Below are 17,579 nucleotides of genomic sequence, written 5' to 3'. Positions count from 1 at the left end.
ACTTTTAAACCTGTATCAGCTGGTGGGAATTTGCCCCAGCCAGTGCCTGCAGAGAAAAACACCCTAAGAACTATCAAGTCCCTCCTCTGGGTCCACTTAGATCACAGCCCTGGGAATGAAGACTTTTTCAGCCAGAGTCACCAGCATAAGCTGGCCAGGCAGTGAGCAGACTGCAGGTTAGGCCAGAGGTAGTCAACCTTTTTATACCTGCCACCCACTTTTGTATCTCTGTTAGTAGTAAAATTTTCTAACCACCCACCAGTTCCACAGTAATGATGATTTATAAAGTAGGGAAGTAACTTTACTTGATAAAATTTATAAAGCAAAGTTATAGCAAGTTAAAGCATGTAATAATAATGACTTACCAAGTACTTAATGTTGGATTTTTTGCTAAGTTTAGCAGAATAAATCTTTATAAAGCAACTTACTATAGTTAAATCTATCTTTTTATTTATACTTTGGTTGCTTTGCTACCACCCACCGTGAAAGCTGGAATGCTCACTAGTGGGCGGTAGTGACCAGGTTGACTACCACTGGGTTAGGCTCTTTTCCATGGGTCTGCTCTCCAGAAGCTGCCTGCGTGCCCTTCCCCCAGCACTTCCTTAGTTCCCTTCCCCTGAAATGTGCTTTGTTAACCTGTATGGCTAGCAAAGCCACCCTTCCCAGACAGGTCTGGGCATAGGGAATCCAGCTCTCATGTACTTTCTGCGTGCTGTTGTTCGGGAAGCTGGGGTTATATAAAAACTCTGGCCACAGCCCATGCAGAGGGCCACTGCTGACAGTCTCCAACCAGGCCCCTCCATCCAGTAATGTGGGCACCCATGCCCAAGGCTCCAGGAGAAACCACTCATACACTGCCCGCACTCACTGACTGAGAGACTGGGAGTAAACAAAGCCCAAAAACTCTGTTATGCATCTCCACAAGCAACCCATTCATGCACCTCTGCCGGGGTTTGCTGCTGGCATTAGCTTCATGCTGGTGATCTCAAACTGAGCAATGGGCACACTCTTCTTGGCTTGAATGTCTCTGCCCTAGCCAGCTTCTTTTCTCTTCCCTAGTTCTCCATTGTTCTCGAGTTCCAAGTGAAATCAGCCCTTTCTAAGATTAGTGAGAAAAGTGGAATACTCCGTTCTCTGTCTTATTTCTTTCAAAGTAGATTATATATTCATCCCCTTTTTGCTTAATTGTACCTTTGTCTATTGTACGTGTGTTCAGATGCTTCTGGGATTGTTTTCTGTCTCTAGTTGTTGAACTTATTGAAATTTCAGGGAGAGGTATCGGGAGAACCCCTCATGGCATCATTTTCAAGAAGACTTCCAGTTGATAAATTTCTGTTTTCTGAACATGGACATCTGACTTGTGACTGTCTTTTTTGAATCAGCACTATAGTTTTCTGTACCTTTCTAGACATCTTAACGCTTGCACCATTTCTCCATGGACAGAATGATTACACAAATATAGATAGCCCACATATTAAATAAGAAAAAGTTGAAAAGCAATGTAATCAGAAAGATAGTAGTTTATTAGGGAATAGCTTGTTTTATTAGTTAAGAAAGTACAAGATAAAAGGTTATGATATTGGCTTATTTAGAAATATTTTTGCCTGATAAGTTCGTGGTGCAGTGGATAGAACATTGGCCTGGGATGCTGAGTTCCCAGGTTTGAAACCCCAAAGTCACTGGGTTACTGGCTTGAGCATAGGCTCATCTGGCTTGAGCTCAGGCTTAACAGCTTGAGCACAGTGTCACAGACTTGAACCTATTGTCAATGACTTAAGCGTAAAGATCACACTGGCTTGAAGCCCAGGGTCACTGGATTGAGCCCAAGTTCACAGGCTTGAGCAAAGGGTCACTGGCTTGGCTGGACCTGACAGTTCAGGACATGAGAAAGCAATCAATGAGCAACTAATGTGCCACAACAAAGAACTGATGCTTCTAATCTCTCTCCATCCCTGTCTGTCTGTTTCTGTCTGTTCTCCTCTTTCTCTCTCTCTGTAAAAAAAACAAAGAATATTTTTTAAATGACTCCAGAATTATGATGTTTAGTGAAGTATCCAGAATTCTTTTTCAGTTTGAATCAAAATAATACTTGCACCAGACAGTTTTGTCTTGTACCAAATGAACAATACATACTTTTATTATGAGATGGTATAGCAGTGACACCTCCATTGGGAGCTTAAGACTTTTATCAGGTAGAAATAAGGGAGTCAGAATGGGAGCATGGGGAGATTTGTGATGTGGGGATGATAATAGCATGCCAAAAAGGAGTATTCTGAAAAGAGATATAAAGTTGGAAAAGTATAAATCATTTTAGGTGACACTAATTTATCAATTTGCCTGGAATAAAAGTTTCAAACAGGATAGCAGTGAAAATAAAATTGTAAATGTAAATGAGTATCAGATTGTATGAGTCTTTGAATGCCAGAAGTTTGTAAACTATTTTTAAGATTTTCAGTTCTCCACCATTTGGCTCAGTGGTAGAACATTTACCCTGTCTGTGAATTTCTTGGGTTTGATTCCCAGTCAGGGCACACAAAAGAAGTGCTTATCTGCTTCTCTACCCCTCCCCCTTTTATTTCTCTCTCACACACACTCCTGCAGTCATGTCTTGATTGGAGGAAGTTGGCCCTGGGCACTGAGAATTGCTCCATGGCCTTTGCCTCAGGTGCTAAGAGAAGCTTGGTTACTAAGCAATGGAGCAAAGCTCCAGATGAGCAGAACATTGCCCCCTAATGGGCTTGCCAGGTGGATCCCAGTCAGAGCATATGTGGGAGTTTTTCTCTCTGTCTCCCTTTCACTAATTTTTTTAAATAAAGATTTTCAGGTATAAGTGATCAATGTTATATCTGATTCCTGTTTTTTATTTATCATTACACACTGAATATCAACATTTCTCTCCAAATAAATACTACTTCTAGATATCAATTTAGATAGTAAATGCTTTGATTTTGGAAGGTCCTATGCTTTTTCTGCCTGTTTCAACTTTTACAAATAGCATATGTTCTCTCTAAACTATCCAATATATCTGTCTAAGTGTCATTACTACTTGCAATTTTAAAATACTGTTAATCACTGTAAAGTCCTCTATTCAGAGCTCATATAAGAATGTTCAGAAAAAAATGCATACATAGATATATTAGAAAAAGCAAAACTAACTTATTTCAAAAAGGTAACAAGTTTATTTTATTGTTAATCATTCCCCTGAATACTAAAATAATTTATCTATCAGAAGTACCATTAATTGACAAGCACACAATGACAGAATGTGTTATTAGCTCTCTGAGTTTATTTGTATTGATCTTAAGAAATGTCAGTGGAAATTCCTATTGAAAAAACATTTTTTCAAAATTCTGATGAGTTTTATGTCAAGATTTTGAAGAGGTATGAAAAATTAAACGTAAAGTCCAGTAAATTTTATATAAACAGTTTCTCTTTTGATAAATTATCTCTGTAACAGTGGCTTAAGAAAATCTAAGAATCTACCTCAAGACTGGTAAGAAGGGTATAGATGTGAAAAAGGCTGTTCCAACTCCACAGGCAACACCTGAGATTTTGGAGGGATATCTCAGCTGCAAAGTTTCCCCTTGAGAAAACTAGCCTAAATCCCATGCCTGGCTTCTTAGCTCAGAGTACAAGAGCCATAAATAGGCACCCACAAAACAACTGGCTATGAAAAGCAGCAGGGATAACAACTGGCTATGAAAGCAGCAGTGCCAACAAGAGAAAGACAAGAATATGCTAGAGCCTGACCAGGTGGTGGTGCAGTGAAAAGAGCGCCAGACTGGGATGCAGAGGACTCAGGTTCGAGACCCCGAGGTCGCCAGCTTGAGCACAGGCTCATCTGGTTTGAGCAAAAGCCCACCAGCTTGAACCCAAGGTCTCTGATCCAACAAGGGGCTACTTGGTCTGCTGAAGGCCCGTGGTCAAGGCACATATGAGAAAGCAATCAATTAACAACTAAGGTGTTGCAATGTGCAATGAAAAACTAATGATTGATGCTTCTCATCTCTCTCCGTTCCTGTCTTTCTGTCCCTGTCTATCCCTCTCTCTGACTCGCTCTCTGCCTCTGTAAAAAAAAATAAAAAAATAAAAAAATAAAGAATATGTTAGAGACACAGGTGCTTTCATAAAGGGCAACATATTTTTGTTTGCAGTCACTTACCTGAGGCTCCAGTGGAGAGTTTAGAAAACAACAGTCACATAAACAGAGACTGAAATTTGTATGTCTGGAGAGAAAGTTGAAGGGAGAACCCCTAGTGACTTGTATGGAGTCACTGTCTCACAATGTATATGCCATCTTTCTTGGGAGGAGCACTCCCTTCTATAGGGTATCAGCCTGAGGGAAAGCAATAGCTTCATATTCTATACCCCCTGTACACCCAACCCATAAGACCTAGCACCTGTTGAAAAGTCAGTTGTTTTGTCTGAGTTGCAGAGGTCTGGGTGGACTCAGGGGATATGAGTGACTGAGTTCTGTGGTTTTGGGGTGAGGAGTATTCCCCCTACTTTCATGTGAACCTGACTGGTACCTCCTGCTCATGGGATATTTACTAACCCCATCTCTTAAGTCCTTATTGCTAATCCCTGCTGATATCTGAGCAAAACTGAGACAGACTTAGTTAGGATGATCTGGTGCAGGAGGCACTCCCTGCACCATCTCCTATGGCTGACTTGCACCTCTGGTCATGGAAGATATACTAGCTCTATACTCCTGACTCTTGGTGGTCCTGTTCTGTTGAGATTATACTCCTTGCAGGATCAAAAATAAGATGAATTTTTTGTCTTTAGGACTCAGACCATTATTTCTTCCTAAGCTTGGTCAGGGCACAGTCATCCCTTTATCTGGAAAAATAAAGGTCTTGCTCTGCTGACCTCACTGTGATGAGTCCTTGAGATACTGCCCTACTACAAAGGATTAAAACCACTCAGTGGTTGGAAATTAGATTTATACACCTTGAGACGTTTGCTGAATGGCATCAGACCCAGCACTGGCACCAAATTTGGACCTGTATCAATCTGGTAATTAACACTTACCCCTACCTGGTGACTCACTGGGAACCTACTTCTTGTAACTGTTGTACTGCCTGAGGTTCTTTTAGTGACTGAGTTTAACAGGCAGCCTCAAGGTGAACATGAATCTCAGGGTGTTTTCCAAATGTTACTGACCTCCCCTAGGCCCAGTGCTAATAAAAACAGGCCTTTGTTTACATTTTAATACTTCCTGTGCAGAACCAAGCTCAGGAAAGGAAGCCAAAACTGTGGATCAGTTTATAGTTCCAAACAGGTTGCCTAGGGCCAGTTACAAGCAGCATATAATATTGGCCTCTTCCAGAGTCCTTCTCAAGAGGCCTCAGAAGCAACCCACCTAGGAGCCAGCTTCAGATAATATCAGAGCAAGATTCAGTTAACGTCAAAAGGGACATAGCTAAAGGGAAACATTAGGAGGCATCTAACAATAAGTTAGATAAAACATAATTAAATCAGCAATTTAAAAGACAACATGAAAGAAAGCAATAGAAGCAGAAAAGAAAAAAAAATAATTTAAAAAATAAAAATAATTTATAGCATTTTTTGGACAACATGAAACATAACAGCATCCACATCATAGAGGTATCAGAAAGAGAAAAAAGTGAGCAAGGTATTGAGAACCTATTTGAAGAAATAATGACTGAAAATGTTCCTAACATGGTGAAGAAAAAATACACACAATTTTAGGAAGCATAGAAAGTCTCAAACCAGAAGAATTCTAAGGGGTATATGCCAAGACATATCAAAACTGAAATGGCAAAGGTTAAAGACCAAGAGAGAATCTTAAAAGCTACAAGAGAAAAACAGTTACTTACATAGCAGCTCCCATAAGATGGTAAGCTGACTCCTCAACAAAAACAATTTATGACAAGAGATTGGCATAAAATATTCCAAGTGATGTAAAACAATGATCTACAACCAAGACTACTCTAGCCAGCAGGCTTGTTATTTAAAATTAAACAAGAAATAAAGAACTTCATAGACAAGAAAAAGCTAAAAAGGTTTGTTAACACTGCTAATATTTCAAGAAATGTTAAAGTGTCTTCTTCAAATGAAGAAGAAAATTAAAAAGGAGGAAGAGAAGACAAAGAAAAAGAAAAAGAAGAAGAGGAGAAAAGAAAAAATAATTAACAGAATAAAATACCAATTACTATGTACATATCAATAATTAATTTTAATATAATTGTCTTAAATGTTCCAATCAAAGACATAAGGTAGCTGAATTAATAAGAAAACAAGACCAATATATGTTCCCTAGAAGGTACCCAACTCAGAATGAAAGACACAGACTAAATATAAAGGAATGGATAATGGTATTTCATGCAAATGGATATGGAAAAAAAAAAGCTTGAGTAGCAATATCTGCATTTGAAAACATAAATTTTAAGATAAAATTAAGAGACAAAAAAATATCACATAATGACAAAAAGAGCAATTTGACAAAGAGATAGAACACTTGTAAACATTTATATGTCAAACATAGGAGAATCTAAATATATAAAGCAGATATTAAAGGACAAAAAAAGAGAGATCAGCAGGAATACATTCATAGTAGGGAATTAACACCCATTGACATCAATGGATAAATCTTCCAGACTGAAAATCAACAAGGAAAAAAATGGTCCTAATAATAATCAACTAGATCAGATGAATTTAATATTTTCAGAACAATTCACCCCAAAGCAGTAGAATATACATCTGTTTGAAATGCACATGGATTTTTTTTTAGAGTAGCCCACATGTTAGGTTACAAAACAAATCTCAATATATTTAAGAAGATTGAAATCATATCAAACATTATCTCTCACCACAATGGTATGAAGCTAGAAATCAATTACAAGAAAAAGACTGAAAAATGCACAAAGGCATGAAGCCTAAAAAACATGTTATTAAGCAATAAATGGCTTAACAATGAGATCAAAAAAGAAATCTAAAGATGCCTAGAAACAAATGAAAATGAGGACATATACACCCCAAATATATAGGTATTAATAATTGTAATCCTAAGAGAGAAATTCACATTACAAACCTATGTCAAGAAACAAGAAAAATCTCCAATAACCAATGCAACTTTACACTTAAAGACACTAGAAAAAGAATAAACAGCATCTACAAAGCAGGTGGCAAGGTAGTAAATAAGCATCGACCTAAGATGCTGAGGACCCAGGTTTAAAACCTTGAGGTTGCCAGCTTGAGCGTGGGATCATCAGCTTGAGTGTAGGATCACAGAATTGACCCCATGGTCACTGGTTTGAGCCCAAAAGTACCTGCTTCGAAGCCTAACATTGTTGGCTTGAGCCCAAGGTTGCTGGCTTGAGCAAGGGGTCACTGGTTCCCCTGGAACCCTTCAGTCAAAGCACATGTGAGAAACCAATCAATGAACAACTAAGTTGTCAGAACTATAAGTTGATATTTTTTATCTCTCTCCCTTGTTTGTCTGTCCTTGTCTGTTTGTCTGTCTCTCTCACTCCCTTTATTTAAAAAAAACCCTAGAGAATAAAAGAAAGGAAAAGAAAGAACATAGCAGAAATAAACAAACTAGTCTTAAAAATACAAAAAATAATAAAAAATATAAAAAAGGTTTACAAACATTTAACTAGACTCATCAAGATAAAAAGAAAAAGGACCAAATAAAACTAGAATTTAAAAGGGAGAAGTAACAACTTCCACTAAAGAAATACTCTCTCTTCCCTTCCTGCAGCCATGGCTTAAATATTGAAGTAAAACAGTTGGCCCAGAATACTGAAGCTGGCTCAATGACTTTGGCACCAAGTAGCAAAATAGCTCAATTGCTGAGCAATGGAGCTACAGGCCAGTTGGTCAGCATTGCCTGATAGGGGATTAATGGGTGAACACCAGTGCAGGCATATGTGGGAGTCTGTTACTGCCTCCCTGTCTCTCACTTAATAAAAAAAAAATTAAAGAAAGAAAGAAATTTCATTCTAGAACATAAGATTATACATTCTCTTCCAGTGTGCATGGAACACTCTCAAGGATACAGCATATGTTGGGCCACAAAACAAACATCAAAAATTCCAGAAGATTGAAATTATACAAAGCATATTTTTTTACCATGAGGCTCTAATATTAGAATTCAAATGCAAAAAAGAAGTAAAGAAACAAAAAATGGGCAAATTACTCAAAATATTTTTAAATGACTGGGTAAAAGAAGAAATAAAAGCAGAGATTAAAAGATATATATACAGCCTGACCAGGTGGATAGAACCTCAGACTGGGGTGCAGAGGAACCCGGTTCGAGACCCCGAGGTCACCAGCTTGAGCACGGGCTCATCTGGTTTGAGCAAAGCTCACCAGCTTGGACCCAAGATCGCTGGCTCGAGCAAGGGGTTACTCGGTCTGCTGAAGGCCCACAGTCAAGGCACATATGAGAAAGCAATCAATGAACAACTAAGGTGTTGCAATGTGCAATGAAAAACTAATGATTGATGCTTCTCATCTCTCCATTTCTGTCTGTCTGTCCCTGTCTCCTGTCTATCCCTCTCTCTATCTCTCTCTATGTTTCTGTAAAAAAATTAAAAATTAAAAAATTAAAAAAATAAAAGCTATATATAGAGACAAAGAAGCATGACAACAAGAAATATCAAAATTTCTGAGATGCAGTAAAAGCAGTAACAAGAAGGAAGTTTATATCATTACAGGCTTATATGAAGAAACAAATGAAATAAAAAATAAACAACCTACATCACATCTTAAAGTGCTAGAAAAAAAAAGAACAAAGGCAATCCAAATTCAGAAGAAGAAAATAGTAAAAATAAGAACAAAACTGAATGCAATTGAGAACAACAACAACAAAAAAAACTATAGAAAAAGTTAATACAACAAAGACCTGGTTCTTTGAAAACATCAATACATATGACAAACTCTTGGCTAAAGTTACTAAGAAAAATAAAGAAAAGACTTATATAAACAGAATCTGATATCAAATAGAAGAAATTATCACAGACAACATAGATATACAAAGGATCATACTAGAATACTATGGAACATTTACGCTACCAAATTAAACACTCCCAATAAAAAACAGTTAAGTTTCTAGAACTGTACATCTTTTTAGACTGAGCCACAAAGAAGTGGAAAATCTAAAAAGACCTATATAGAGGGAGAAAATAAAAACAACTATCAACCTCCTCAAAATTAAAATTCCAGGACCAGATGGCTACAACAGTGAATTTTACAAAACATTCCAAGAAGATTTGGTACCAGTCATTTCCATAGTCTTCAAAAAAATAGAAAAAGTGATACTACCTATCACATTTTATGAGGCCAAACTAACTGATACCAAAACCTGGCAAGGACAACCCAAAAAAAGAAAACTACAGACCAATATCTCTAATGAATATAGATGCAAATATCCTTAACAAAATAAAGGCAAATTGAATACACAACACATTTAAGAATATAATATACCAGCATTAGTGGGATTCATTCTAGGAGTATAAGAATGGTTTAATATGTGTAAATCGATCACAAATATGTGTACCTCAAAAAAACAAAGAACAAAAATTATATGATCCTATCAATAAATGCAGAAAAGGCATTCAGTAACATATAACATCACTGTATGTTTAGAACATTCAATAATTGGGCAGAGAAGGTAAGTACCCTAACATAACAAGCTCTTTAAGAAACAAACTATCAGCTAACATCATGCTAAATGATAAAAAAAAATGATGAATTTTCATCTAAAATCAGGAACAAGAAGAAGTTGCCCAGTCTCTCCACTCTTATTCAACATAGTTCTGGAAGTTTTAGCCAGAGCAATCAAGCAAAAGAAATAAATAAAAGGCATCTATCTATATTGGGAATAAAATAAGTAAAAGTATCACTTTTGCAGATGACATGATCCTGTCTGTATATACAAAATTCAAAACACTCTACTGAAAAACTATTAGAAACAATAAACCAGTGTTGTAAAGTTGTAGAAGAAAAAAATTAATATACAAAAGTCTATTGCTTATCTAAATGCCAAAAATAAAACCTCAAAAAATAAACTAAGAAAAAAGTTAATTTGTAATGTCAATAAAAAGCAAAGTACCTAGAAATAAACTTAACAAAGAATGTGAAGAACCTATACACTGAAAACTGCAAAATATTATTGAAAGAAAATGGAAAAGATCAATGAATTGGAAAATATTCCATGTTCATGGATTGGAAAAATCAACATAGTTGAAATGGCTATATTGCCCAAAACAATATACACATTTAATTCAATTCTTATTAAAAATCCAATGTCATTTTTTAAAGAAAGTGGACAAAACATTACAAGGTTTAAATGGAACAGTAATAAAACCCAAATAACAAAAATAATCCTGAAATGAAAGAGTGAAGCTGGGAGTATCACACTACCTGACTTGGAATTATACTTCAGAGCCATGATAATCAAAACAGCATAATATTGGCAGAAAAACAGAAAAAGACAAAAAACAAAACAAAACAAAAAAAAAAACCAACAACAAATAAAAAAAACAATGTAACATAATTGAGAGCTAAGAAATAAAACCAAATATATATGAACAAATTAATCTTTGATAAAGAAGTAAAAAACACACAAAGGAAAAAATAGAGCCTCTTCAGTAAATACTGCTGGTAAAATTTGAATGCCACATGAAAAAGAATGAAATTTGATTACAGTTAGTCCCCATGCCCAATAATTAACTCAAAATAGATCAAAGACCTAACTATAAGACTTGAAATAATAAATTACATGAAAAAATAGGTACTAAACTTATGGACCTTGGTCTTAAAAAATTTCAGGAATTTAACACCAAAAGCAAGGAAAGAAAAGTAAAAAAGTAAATGAATGAGACTATATCAAACTAAAAGGCTTTTGCACAGCCAAAAAAAAAAAAAAAAAAAAAGAAAGAAAAAAGAAAATAAAACAAAAAGGAAGTCAACCGAATGAGAGATATTATTTGCAAACAGCCCCAATAAGGGGTTAATATCCAAAATATTTAAAGAATTCACAAAGCTCAGTTACAAACAAGTAAATAATTAAAAATGGAGAAAGGCCCTGAACAGAAAGGTCTCCCAAGAAGACATACAAATGGCCAACAGATACTTAAAAGACACTCACCTTCACTAGCTATTATAGAAATGCAAATCAAAACTACAATAAACTACCACATCACACTTGTTAGTTTGGCTATTAGACAGGTCTAAATAAGTGATGGAGATGTTGTGATAAAAAGGAAAGTTCATTCACTGCTGGTGGGAATGTAACCTGACAAAGCCATTATTAAAGAAAGTATGGTGGTTCCTCAAAAAAATAAAGATAGAACTACAGTATGACCCAGCAATCCCTCTATTGGATATCTGCCCCCTCCCAACTTGAAAACAATGGTATGTAAAGACACATGCAATATCATTTTCATTGTAGCATTACTCCTAGTGGTCAATATATGGGAAAAGTGCCCCTCAATAGAGGAATGGATAAAAAAGAATTGGTACGCATATACAAGGCAATGCTGCTCAGCCATAGGAAATGATAGAATACGTCCATTTACAACAACATGGATGGCTCTTGAGAACAGTATTCTGAGTGAAATTATTAAATTACTAAAAGCTGGCCCTGGACAATGGCTCAGTGGGTTGAGCATTGGCCCATTGTATGAATGTTTCTCCTTCAATTCCCAGTCATGGCACACAGTAGAAACATCTGCTTCTCTTCTTCTCCCTCTCCTCCTTCTTTCTCTCATACCCTCCTGCAGTCAGTAGTTCAATTCATTTGAGCATGGCCCTTGGCACTGAGAATTGCTAGGTTGGTTCAAGCACATCAACCTCAGGAGCTAAAAGTAGCTTAGAACTGGAGCATTGGCTCCAGATGGAGTTGCCGCATGCATTCTAGTCAGGGCACAGATAGGAGCCTACTTCTGTATCTCCCTTTATCTCAAGCTGTTTCAAAACAATTCAAGAAAAAGAATGTTTGCCAATCTCATTGTCATAATTTACAAAAATATAAAGACATTACAGTGAAAGAAAATTGTAGGCTTATATCCTTGATAAACATAGAAATTAAAATCATCAACAAAATATAAGCAAACCATATCCAGCAATACATCACAATGATCATACACATGATCAAGTGTTATATATTCTGGTGATGCAACTTTAATATAGTATTGAAAACTCAATAAATGTGATACCTCACATACACAAATAAAAGATAAATATTATATAATTATATCAATATATGCAGGGAAAAAAGGCATTTGGTAAAATCCAGCACCCAATTATAAAAAAAAAATTCAGAAAACAGAAAATAGAGGAAACACACCTTAATGTAATAAAGGCCATATATGACAAACCAACATCGAACATCATAATCAATTGGAAAAAATAAAAATGTTTCACTGAAGATAACTAATACTACACGTCTGTCCACTTTCACCATTCTTTTGCAACACTGTACTGAAAATCCTAACAATGGCAACCAAACAGAAAGAAAAAATAAAGGCATTAAAATTAGAAGTAAATAAAACTGTCATTATTTGCAGATGATATGATTCTGTACATAGAGAACCCTAAAGAACCTGTCAAAAAAATGTCTAAAACTAATAAAAAGTTAATTTAAGTATCAGGTAACAAAATAAATATCTGGAAGTCAGTTGAATTTTATACAGCAATTGAGCTTTCAGAAAGAAAAACTAAGAAGATAATCTAGTTTACAATCACATAAAGAAAATACCTAAGAATGAATTTCACCAAGAAGGCAAGAGAACTGTATTCAGAAAATTAGAAGACACTGAAGATTGAAATTGAATAAACTACAAACAAGTGGAAAAATATACTATGTTCATTGATTGGAAGAATTAAAATCTTCCAAATGTTCATATATTTATTGGCTTTGCCAGTGGGCTCAGTAGATTAGAGTGACAGCCTGGTGTGTGGAAGTCAAAAGTTTGATCCTTGGTCAATGCACAGATGAGAAGTGACCATCTGTTTTTCTTGCTCTTTCTCTCTCCCTTCTTTCTCTCTTCCCCTCTCACAGCCAGTGGCTCAATTAGTTTGAGTGTCACCCCTGGGCACTGAGGATAGCTTGGTTGTTCTGAGCACTGGCCTTAGGAAGTGAAAATAGTTTGGTTGATTCAAGTGTGAGCCCCAAATTAGTGTTGCTGGGTGGATCCTGGTCTGGGCACATGAGGGAGTCTGTCTCTCTATTTCTCTTCCTTTTATTTAAAAAAGAAAAAAAAAACATGTCCATATGCCCAAAAACAATCTATAGGTTCAATTCAATTCCCATTAAGCTCCAATAGTATATTTTATATAACTATAACATATGGAACCACAAAAGAGCCTAAATAGCCACAGCAATCTTGAGAGGAGAAAAAAATTTAGAGAAATCATATTACCTGATATCAAATTCTACAGCAAGGCCATAGCTATCAAAAGAGCATGATACTGACATAAAAATAAGACACATAGGTCAATAGAACTTAACTGAGAGCCCTGAAATAAACATATGTCTTTATGGTCAATTAATATTTGACAAAGTAAGCAGGAACATACAATGGGGTAAAGATAGTCCATTCAATAAAAGATTTGGGGAAATTTGGACAGATACATGCAAAAAATCTAGATCACTTTCTTACACCATACACAAGAATAAAATCAAAATAGATTAAATACTTTAATGTTAGGCTTGAAACTATAAAAATTCCACAAGAAAACATAGGCAGTACAATTTTAGACATTCCTGTAGCAATATTTTTTTCTGACATATCTCCTCAGGCAAGGGAAACAGAAAAATAATAAATAAATGAGACTACATTCAAATAAAATGTATTTGCAGGGAAAAAGAAACCATTAACAAAATGAAAAAAAAAAAAACCCAACATACTAAATGGGATAACATATTTGCCAATGACACATTCAATAAGGGGTTAATATTCAAAATTTATAAAGAACTTAAAAAACTCATGAACAAAAAATCAATCCAATTAAAAGATGTGCAAAGAACCTGGATAGTTCTCAAAAAAGGACATGCAAATGGACAATAGACATATGAAAACATACTCAACATCACTAATCATTAAGGAAATGCAAGTTAAAAGCACAGTGAGCTATCCCTCTCACCTGTCAGAATGGCTATCATCAATTAATCAATTAATCAACAAACAACAAGTGCTGATGAGGATGCAGAGAAAAAGAAACCCTCATAGATTGTTATTGGGAATGCAAATTGGTGAATCCACTGTGGAAAGCACCATGTAGTACAGTCGTCCCTTGCCATATCCCAGTAAACTTTGTGCAGTCTCACTAGCGTAGATATTTAAATTGTATCTATCTAATTTTGCATAGCAGATTTTTCACTATATTGCGGGATTTTGCGATATGTAGGTATTTTTATATCTTTATTACTTTAATTACTTTTAAAGTAAAATAAGCATTGTCAAGCCTAAAAAATTGAAAACAATATAAAATATAAAAATATTAACTGCCCTGACCGGTTGGCTCAGCGGTAGAACGTCGGCCTGGCGTGTGGGGGACCCAGGTTCGATTCCCGGCCAGGGCACATAGGAGAAGTGCCCATTTGCTTCTCCACCCCCCCTTCCTTCCCCTCCCGCAGCCAAGGCTCCATTGGAGCAAAGATGGCCCGGGTCCTGGGGATGGCTCCTTGGCCTCTGCCCCATGCGCTAGTGTGGCTCTGGTCGCGGCAGAGCGACGCCCCGGAGGGGCAGAGCATCGCCCCCTGGTGGGCAGAGCATCGCCCCTGGTGGGCGTGCTGGGTGGATCCTGGTCAGGCGCATGCGGGAGTCTGTCTGACTGTCTCTCCTCGTTTCCAGCTTCAGAAAAAAAAATACAAAAATATATATATATATTAACTAAAATATATTAGTATTCACTGATGAGTGCCAATGTAGAATTTTATATGTTGTTAAAATTTCATAGGTTTAAGGGTGTGGAAAGTGTTTAAGGGCACAGGAAGTGTTTATAAGAGTGTGGGAAAGGTTTATAAAGCCTTAAAACGTATAAGTAATAAAATAAATATAAAGTCATTACTTTGCATATTTTTGCCTCACATGGGGGGTTCTGGAACCTAACCCCCACAGTAGATGAGGGATCAGTGTACTTCAAAAATTATGAGGAACTCCCTTATGACCCAGCAATTACACTTCTGGGAAAATATATAAAGAAAATCAAAACACTCATTCAAAAGAATATGTTCACACTATGTTCATTGCAGCATTGTTTACAATAATTACTATTTGGAAGCAGACCAAATGTTCTTCAGTAGATGAATGGGTAAAAAAGTTGTGGTAAATTTACCCATAGAATAATACCTAACCTTAACAAAGAGGAAAATCTTACCCATTGTGACAGTATGGATGGACCTGGGTAGTATTATGCTAAGTAAAATAAGCCAGTCAGAGAAAGACATATCCTGAATTTACTTATGTGTGGAATCTGATGAGAAAGAAACTAAAATAATAGAAACAGACTCAAAGATATTGAGAAAAAAGACTGTCAGCTGTCAAATGGAATGACTGTTTCGGGGCTGGGTGTGAAATATTTAGAAATTAAGCAAAAAAAATAAATAAAACACCTCATAGACAGACAACAGTATTGTGATTACTAGCAGTAAAGGGGATGTGTGGAGGTAGAAACAGATATAGGGTGAATAAATGGTGATAGAAGGAGCTTTGACTTTCTGAGATGAACACATAATAAAAAGGATAGATGTTGTATTAAAGAATTGTACACCTGAAAACTATCTAATTTTCTTAACCAATGGCACCACAGTAAATTTAATAAAGGTTAGAAAAAAATAAGAAAATAAACATCATTTTCAAACCTGAAGACAACTAGAAAAATAATAAGATTGCATAATACCCCTATGATTTTATCTTTAAATTATGTGACATTTATATTGTATTGACAAGTATGAATCAAAAATTATAAATTTAAATAATGTTGTTTTGTTTATTCAACATGAGTCTCTATAGACTAGGTCCATGGTGGTGAACCTTTTTATAAAAACCGCCCACTTTTGCAGGCCCTAAGTACTGTCAGGTCCCTCCTTCAGGTGCGCTTAGATCACAGCCCTGAAAAAAAGGCTTTTTCAGCCAGAGCCACCAGCATAAGCGAGCAACGCAGTCAGTAGACTGTGAGTTAGGCTCTTTTCAGCGTTCCGTGGGTCTGCTCTCCAGAGGCTGCCTGCAAGCTGCTTGTGCACCCTTCCCCCCAGCACTTCCGATTTCTCTTCCACGTGAATGTGCTTTGTTAGCCTGTATAGCTGGCGTAGTTGTCCCTCCCTGACAGGTCTGGGCTAGGGAAGCCTGCTCTTGCCCACTTCCATCTTGCTGTTGTTTGGAAAGCCAGAGTTATACAGAAACTCTGGCTACAGCCCATGCAGAAGGCCACTGTTGACAGTTTCTGACTGGCTCCACTGTCCAGGAACACGAGCACCCATGCCCAAAGCACCAGGTGGAACCACTAGCACACTGCGTGTGCTCACCTACTGGGAGACAGGAAGTAAACAAAGCCCAAAGCTGCTCTGGTATGAGTCTCTGCAAGCAACCTCCTCTCTCACCTCTGCCAGGATTTGCTTTTGGTTAGCTCTGCATTGCTGATCTCAAGCTGAGCCATGGGACACTCTCTCTTTAGCTTGAACATCTCTTCCTTAGCCAGCTTCTTCCCTCTTCCCTACCCCTTTCTTTCTCTCAGTTCCAAGTAAAAGCAGCCCTTCCTCAGATCAGTTAGGAAAGCAGAATACTTTGTTCTCCATCTTATTTCCTTCAGAGTGGATTATATATTCAGCCATCTTTTCGCCCTGTCATACCTTTGTTTGATGTATGTGTATTTCCAATGCTCCTAGGATTGTTTTTTTGTCTCTAGTTGTTAAACTTGTTGAAATTTCAGGGAGAGGTATTGGAAGCACCTCTCATAGCACCATTTCTCTTATGTCAGTCAATGGTGGATTTAATTATTTTATTAAATTTTGAGTGTACACTTTTATGACAAACCCACAGCCAACATCACACTCAATGGGCAAAAGTTAAAAGCAATCCCCTTAAGATCAGGAAAAAGGCAGGGGTGCCCCATTCATTACTCTTATTCAACATAGTCCTGGAAGTCCTAGTCACAGCAAACAGACAAGAAGAAGAAATAAAAGGCATTCAAATTGGAAAAGAAGAAGTAAAGCTATCATTATTTGCAAATAATATGATATTGTATATAGAAAATCCTAAAGTCTCAGTCAAAAAACTACTGGACCTAATAAATAAATTCAGTGCCCTGGCCGGTTGGCTCAGCAGTAGAGCGTCGGCCTGGCATGCAGGGGCCCCGGGTTCGATTCCCAGCCAGTGCACATAGGAGAAGCGCCCATTTGCTTCTCCACCCCCGCCCCCCCTCCTTCCTCTCTGTCTCTCTCTTCCCCTCCCACAGCCAAGGCTCCATTGGAGCAAAGATGGCCCGGGCGCTGGGGATGGCTCCTTGGCCTCTGCCCCAGGGGCTAGAGTGGCTCTGGTCACGGCAGAGCGATGCCCCGGAGGGGGCAGAGCATCGCCCCCTGGTGGGCAGAGCATCGCCCC

Source organism: Saccopteryx leptura, chromosome X (genome assembly GCF_036850995.1).
Source record: "Saccopteryx leptura isolate mSacLep1 chromosome X, mSacLep1_pri_phased_curated, whole genome shotgun sequence".
NCBI lineage: Eukaryota > Metazoa > Chordata > Mammalia > Chiroptera > Emballonuridae > Saccopteryx > Saccopteryx leptura.
This window is presented reverse-complemented; position numbering follows the sequence as displayed.